General features: G+C 51.5%; 1 long non-coding RNA gene across 1 annotated transcript; it reads left to right on the top strand.

Moving 5' to 3' along the window:
- The first annotated feature begins 1,002 nt into the window (after window positions 1–1,002).
- On the top strand, window positions 1,003–2,280 carry LOC307124073. Its single transcript, XR_013816239.1, has 3 exons — window positions 1,003–1,172; window positions 1,248–1,344; window positions 2,066–2,280. It is a non-coding gene; the product is annotated as an uncharacterized lncRNA (long non-coding RNA).
- Window positions 2,281–7,975: the final 5,695 nt, after the last annotated feature.

Raw genomic sequence — 7,975 nt, 5'->3', positions numbered from 1 at the left:
AAAACTAAAACAGGAGTCCAGATGTACCCCTAAGTATTTATATTCTGTAACAACTTCCAATCTCTTTCCCGAAATAAAAATATCCTGTTTTACACCAGCACTGTGTCCTTTAGAAAAGAACATACAGACTGTTTTTGACACATTTAATTTCAGGTCATTCTGATTGAGCCAGGATGTAACTTTTGCCATAATATCTGTCAACTTTTTTGCAACCTCTTCTGCGTTTTTACCATGTGTGAAAATGACTGTATCGTCAGCATACATGAGGATATTACATTGTTGACACACCATGGGTAAATCATTAATATACATGCTAAAGAGAACTGGGTCCAGTATGGACCCTTGTGGAACACCAGTTGACAGACATAATGAACTAGATTTAAAATTATAAATTTTTACTAGTTGTGAACGGGAAGATAGATAAGATTTAATTAAATGTACAAAGTCAATCGAAAAATTTAAATTGAGTAATTTATGCAAAAGGTTATTGTGGTTTACAGTATCAAATGCTTTCTTTAAATCAAGAAATACGGCCCCTACCACTCCACCTTTATCCATTAATGCCTTTACCTTTTCTGTAAAGTAACATGTAGCCGTTTCTGTTGAATGATTTACCCTAAAACCAAATTGCATCGGATGTAATTGGAAAGAACTATTATTAAGATGATCAATAATTTGTTTGGCCACCAGTTTTTAAAAAACCTTTGATATTGCAGGTAGGACACTAATGGGCCTATAATTACAAGTTAAATGAGGGTCACCTCCCTTCAATATAGGAGCCACAACAGCCGGCTTCCAAGAATTAGGGAATATCCCATGATCCAATGAAGTATTAATAATGTGTGTTAGAGGGTTAACTATTGAAGAACTAATTTGTTTCAATAAAAATGTATCCATACCATAAATATCTTTAGCCCTTGAGGACTTAAGCGACAGGATTACTCTTTCAACCTCTAGCTTATGTAGCAGGCTACAGCTGTCTGGCCAAATGGCAATTCATTTGCGGTGCTGTGAGCCAATCGCGATGGTCGAGTCCCTATATATAAATCGGGACTTTTCGTTTGACAAGTTACGTCATCGACACGCGACTGTTGTCCTGTTTACCTGCCGGCCTATCTGTCTGATGTCTGTCTTGGTCTGCCTGGGTCATCTATTCGATCCTAGCGTTACCGGTAGGAAAAGCTCTGGTTCTTTGTTTCCACTCTTTTAACTTTATGACGGGCTTATAGGGAATGTTTTAATTTTAGAATCCCCGTTGCTGTAGTAGCCCTGTTAGCAGCTAAAGTTGTGCCCGGTTATTGGTGACCAGAGCCTGGGGCCGTGACTGGATGCTGTTTCACAAAGGTATGTGACTACGATAATCATTAGATAAATGTTACGGTGAGATGCGTTTACAAGTAGACACTTTTTGTATTTCAGGAGAGGCTTTATAGCCGGGGTGTAGCGGCCAGCGGGCGACATCAGCGCCGAACGCCTGCTGCTTTGCTTACTTTTTTATTCCGATTTGTTTACGTATATCATTGGATCATGTCAACAACTGTGGCTGCCTTTTTCACCCGGGACCTAGAATAAGTGGAACCGAGGTTTGCTTACATTAATCGGCAGCTTCCTGGTGAGCTCGGTCTTCCTGTTAGACCGTGAACTGGTTTCATTCAGCATCATATGACCAGTTTCATGGTTTAAGTGTGGAGTGTTGGATGGACTGACACCATTAACTGTTATTATTTTGGTCTATATTTTATAGGCTCAGTGTTTTGTGTGTTTATTTAAACTCTTGTAGGGAGGCTTTTTGTTTGCTGCTGATATACAAGAGTATTATTCTGATTCATTTGGGTTGATTATTGATTTGTTTTGTCTACCCCGATCAAAGATCGTTAAGCCAGACGGCATTTTTTGCCCCATTGTGCTGGCTGGGCTATGATAGTTTGTTTGTTTAATTTGTATTTTGCTTTGTGATTCAATTGCTATCCATATCTTTAACCCTAGTACCATCTTGGGTTTAACAGTGTTTTGCAATTGTTGTGTGTGGTTGTGGTTGATTTTCACGTGCTTGTCTTTTGTCTAGGTGCTGAAGACCGCCAGTGGGAACAGTGCCCCTTGTGGTGGTGGGTCCCTTGGTGTGTGCAGTGGCGGTGCGTTCACCAAATGTGATTATTTCCCTTGCGGTGTGTGTGAAATTTATCACGTGTGAGTGGGGTGTTGTGTTATGGACGATCATTGCTCGGGCCACTAGCCTCCCACTGGTAAGTTTCAGCCCTAGCTTCACCTCGTGTGTGTGTGTGTGTACATTGTGATTAGAGTATATTGTGTTTGTTATTTGATTTGGTGTCAATTACATTCTATTCTCTGTGAAATTCGTACTATGTTTGTTGTGAAATCTTGAATGTTTGGAGTGACTCTGGAGTGTATGGCTCCATGGGTTGTACATTTTTATAAAAAGTAAAAAGAGAAATTAAAATATTATTTTTGTACTTGACCACTGTCTCTGGCTGATCCTTGCACGAACCTGAGTGTCTTGTTAGCGAAAAACCATTAAATCTTTGGGTGTAAGTCCCATCGTGGCGTAGTCTGCTATTTGTCTGGGTCTAAGCCCAGCTATATATATATATATATATTCCCCCTGCCACACTTAGTTATTGGTCTTAAAACCAGCGCTGTCTCACTAGCATTGCATGTTTGGAAATAAGGTTGGTGTGCTTTAAAACTTTGAGCAATTGTATCCACTGACTCAATAAAATAGTGATTAAAAGGCTGTGCCACATCAACAGGGCTCTGTAAAATTGAATCATTAATCTTTAATTCAATTGGCCTTGTTTTATTATTATTTTGACCAGTCAATTTTTTTATCTGACCCCATATAGTTTTTGAGTTACCATGAGCGTTTTCAATGATTGTGATAAAGAAAACGTCTCGGTTACGTATGTAACCCTCGTTCCCTGAAGGAGGGAACGGAGACGTACGTCGGAACTGACCGATGAATTGGGATCTGATCTCAGAGACCAATCTACTTCGAGTGTATTAAAAACGAGCCAATGGAGATTGGCATGCGATCCACGCATTCCACGCACCGCCCCGCAGCGCGGGTATAAATAAGGAAGTGGAATGCTTGATCATTGCCTTTTTCTGCTGAGGAGCCGAACTAGTGACTCGGCCCCCTAGCGGAAGCACAGCACCTGGCGACGGGACGTACGTCTCCGTTCCCTCCTTCAGGGAACGAGGGTTACATACGTAACCGAGACGTTCCCTTTCAGTCGGTCACGTTCGACGTACGTCGGAACTGACCGACGAATTGGGATCCCTACCAAAACGCCAGGGCGCTGGCCCTTCCAGCGTCCTGCTTGAGCGCACTGGACCGTCTTAGATGGTACGGAAGTCAGGGCTCCAAGCAGGGAGTTCAGTCACTGCTGTTTCTGCAAGACCCACTCAGTGTGACTATTGGATAACGCTGGGAAAGCGTGCCCGTCTCGGGAGATGGTACGCTGCGGAGCCACGTCCTTCGTAGAAGGCTAGGTGGCAGAATACACATAAGGACTAACCTGGCAGGGTAGTGCAACATATGGCAGTCTCTGGGGTGGTTCCAGCCTGGTCCCAGGGGGGAAAGAACACGCCCAGAGACGACAGAGCGGGCTCTGTCAAGGGAAAGACACGGGGCTAGCCGAGTAGGGCAGCTGGTACCGTGGAAGAATACACATATGGGGTAGCCGTGAGGGGACCGCTACATATGGAACCCAGCCTACACACACGTTTCACAAGCATACGGGTGCAGGCCTGGCGTCAGACGGCCGCAACGTCTGGCACCGCAGGGGTGACGGAGGAGCTCGACAGGGTTAGCCGTTTCCGGGGAACACAACTGGAGAAAATAGACGCACGTATCCGGCCCAGAGGGCGGGAGTGGCGTTGCAAGCCGACACTTAGAACGGGCACTTAGCGCTACTGGCCACTGGGGGCGAGGATGCGGGAAGATACCGGCTCTACACGGAGGCTATAGAATCTAGCGAACGTGTTAGGTGTCGCCCAGCCCGCAGCTCTACATATATCTGTCAGCGAGGCGCCTTGAGCCAGCGCCCAGGAAGAAGCAACACTCCTTGTTGAGTGTGCTCGCAACCCGAACGGGCAAGGCACGTCTTGGGACTGGTAAGCCAAGACGATAGCATCCACTATCCAGTGGGCTAACCTCTGCTTGGAGACAGCCTTTCCCTTCTGCTGGCCTCCGTAACAGACAAAGAGTTGCTCTGAGGTCCGAAAGCTTTGAGTCCGGTCGACGTAAGCGCGAAGAGCGCGGACGGGACATAACAAAGCCTGGGCTGGGTCTGCCTCCTCCGAGGGCAGCGCTTGCAGGTTCACTACCTGGTCCCGGAAGGGAGTGGTAGGAACCTTGGGCACGTATCCAGGCCGGGGTCTCAGGACAACGTGAGAGTTGGCCGGCCCGAATTCTAGGCACGATTCGTTGACCGAAAGTGCATGCAGGTCCCCTACCCTCTTGATGGAGGCCAATGCCGTCAGAAGCACTGTCTTCATTGACAGGATTTTAAGCTCCACAGACTGCAAAGGCTCAAAGGGAGGGCTCTGAAGTGCTCTGAGCACTAGAGCTAAGTCCCAAGAGGGTAACGAGTTTGGACGAGGAGGATTTAGCCTCCTCGCACCTCTGAGGAACCTGACGATTAAGTCGTGCTTTCCTATGTACTTACCTTCGACTGCGTCGTGATACGCCGCTATTGCTGCGACGTACACTTTGAGGGTGGAGGGAGACAGCCTTCGCTCCAGCCCATCTTGCAGGAAAGAAAGCACGACACTAACCGAACACCTTCGGGGGTCTTCCCGGTGGGAAGAGCACCATTCAACGAACAGGTTCCACTTCAAAGCGTAGAGGCGCCTCGTAGAGGGGGCTCTAGCAGAAGAGATGGTGTCCACCACTGCCTGTGGTAGACCACCTAGAACCTCCGCGTCCCGTCCAGGGACCAGACATGGAGTTTCCAGAGGTCTGGACGCGGGTGCCATAGAGTGCCCCGTCCCTGAGAAAGAAGGTCCCTCCTCAGGGGGATCGGCCAAGGAGGGGCTGTCGCGAGGAGAGTTAGTTCTGGGAACCAGGTCCGGTTGGGCCAGTAGGGCGCAACTAACAAGACCTGCTCCTCGTCCTCCCTGACCTTGCACAGGGTCTGTGCAAGAAGGCTCACTGGGGGAAACGCATATTTGCGCAGGTCCCGGGGCCAGCTGTGCGCCAGTGCATCCGTGCCGAGGGTGCCCCCGGTCAGGGAATAGTACCACTGGCAATGGGTCGAGTCCGGAGAGGCAAACAGGTCTACCTGTGCGGCTCCGAAGAGGTCCCATACCAGCTGGACCGCCTGGGGATGGAGTCGCCACTCCCCCGGAGGTGTCGACTGGCGAGAGAGCTCGTCGGCTGTCTGGTTCAGCGCACCTGGGATGTGAATGGCACGAAGCGACCTCAGATGCTTCTGACTCCAAAGGAGGAGGTGGCGGGCGAGTTGGAACATGCAACGGGAGCGTAGACCACCCTGACGGTTGATGTACGCAACGGCTGCAGTGCTGTCCGTACGGACCAGTACATGCTTGCCACGTAGCGGCCCCTTGAGGCGGCGCAGTGCCAAGTGTACCGCTAACAACTCGAGGCAATTGATATGCCAATGCAATTGAGGTCCCGTCCACAGACCTGAAACTGCATGCCCGTTGTACGTGGCCCCCTAGCCCATGGAGGAGGCATCCGTGAAGAGCACAGCATGCCTGGACACTTGTTCTAAGGGCACCCCGGCCCGGAGAAACGAAGCGTCGGACCATGGGCTGAAAGTTTGGCGGCAGTAAGGAGTCACGGGGACCCGGTACTGGCCGCTCTGCCACGCCCACCTCGGGACTCGGCCATGGAGCCAGTGTTGAAGCGGTCTCATATGAAGCAATCCGAGCGGCGTAACCGCGGCTGCAGATGCCATATGCCCCAGGAGCCTCTGAAAAAATTTCAGTGGGACCGCTGTCCTGTTCTTGAACGAATTCAAGCAGTTCAACACCGACCGGACCCGCTCTTCCGTGAGGCGCGCAGTCTGGCTGACCGAATCCAGCTCCATACCGAGATAAGAGATCCTCTGCGTGGGACAGAGTTTGCTCTTCTCTCGGTTGACCCGAAGGCCCAACAGGCTGAGGTGACTGAGCACCATGTCCCTGTGTTCGCACAACTGCTCCCGAGACTGGGCGAGTATGAGCCAGTCGTCGAGATAGTTGAGGATACGAACGCCGCGTTCTCTGAGCGGAACAATGGCTGCCTCTGCGACTTTCGTGAAGACGCGAGGCGACAGGGACAGCCCAAAGGGCAGGACTTTGTACTGATATGCCTTCCCCTCGAACGCAAAACGTAGGAACGTCTGTGTCGAGGAAGGATAGAGACATGAAAGTACGCATCCTTCAGGTCGATCGCTGCGAACCAATCTTGGGGACGGATGCATTCGAAGATGCGTTTCTGCGTTAGCATCCGGAACGGGAGCTTGTGCAGGGCCCGATTCAGGATACGCAGGTCCAAGATTGGCCGTAACCCACCCCCTTTCTTGGGTACAATGAAGTAGGGGCTGTAGAACCCCGCCTTCATATCGGCTGGAGGAACCGGCTCGACCGCGTCCTTCGCCAGTAGGACATCGATCTCTGACCGCAAGACCTGAGCATCGCTGCTTCGCACGGAGGTGAAGAGGATGCCCTTGTACTTGGGAGGCCGGTGAGCGAACTGAATCGCGTAGCCGAGTCTGTTGGTACGGATGAGCCAGCGAGACGGCCTGGGGGCCGAAGCCCAGAGACCGCACAAGCGGGACCAACGGCACCACAGACGTACCCGGGGTGGGGCAGCGAGGCGGAATAGACAGACCCGACTCGGGAGGCCCGGAGGCGGCCCGGAGTGTTGTCTGAGTATTCCAGGGTGGGGCAGAGTGTGGGTGAGAAGGCCCGGGGGCGTTCTCGGTGCCCACACTGCTGCCCCCTGGCGAAGGGAGGGGAGGAAAGAAGTGACAAGGCCAAGGGGCGTCGCACACTGCCAACCTGGCCCTCTTGGGGCCCAGGGAGAGAGGAAACTGCTCTGAAAATGTGGGTACCGCTGGACTCCGGAGAGCCAGCGGCAGAGTATTGACACCAGTCAGGGCCCCCGGTCCTCCTCCGGGGGGGTGAGGGAGGGGTGCGGACACCAACTCCCTCGGAGCAGCTCCTGTTCTCCCTGGGCTGCCCATCTCAGGGCCGCTTGCCCTTACGCTTGCTTGTAGACTAGCAAGCCCTGAGTGGGTTGGGCGCCTCCCTTACGTCCGACACCCTGCCTCCCAGATGGAGGCTGCTGCCTGGGTTTCGCAGGGGCAGAGGTGGACGCAGGGGGGGCGCCCTCGGCGACAAGCAGGCAGAGGTGCTGCGAATTAGGATTTTTTTATTTTTTTTAAACCACCTCTGTCTGCTTCTAGGCCATCAAGAACTGCTGGGCAAAGTACTCGACGGCGTCGCCGAAGAGGCCAGCCTGACAGACAGGGGCGTTAAGGAACCGAACTTAGTCGGACTCACGCATATCTGCCAGGTTTAGCCCCAGGTTCCTGGACCACTAGTGTGGACATCGCCTGACCCAGGGAGCGTGCAGTGACTTCCGTCGCCCAGAGAGCGAGGTCCACCACCGCACGCAGTTCCTGCATAACCCCTGGGTCGGGACTACCCTCGTACATGCAGGACAGAGGGTAGTGAGAGAGGGAAAAATTTATACAGATTTTGGCCCTTTTGGTGTTCCATATTTTGACACCAAATAGTTCCATACTGCTCATTTTTCCAATGCCCATCCGGGAAAAAAGGCACAGGGGTAGGCAAGGCGATTTAAGCGTTGCACTACGCCTCAGCCACCCGGGAAAGCATGGCTGCCAACTCTGAATCTGATTCAGCAAAAGCACACACCATTATAGTGGGAAACTCAGCATCATCATTTCCAGTGCATAACAGCCCTCTCTCCGATGCAGCA

This window comes from Gobio gobio (assembly GCF_949357685.1).
Source record: "Gobio gobio genome assembly, chromosome: 1".
Classification (NCBI taxonomy): domain Eukaryota; kingdom Metazoa; phylum Chordata; class Actinopteri; order Cypriniformes; family Gobionidae; genus Gobio; species Gobio gobio.
This window is presented reverse-complemented; position numbering and strand designations above follow the sequence as displayed.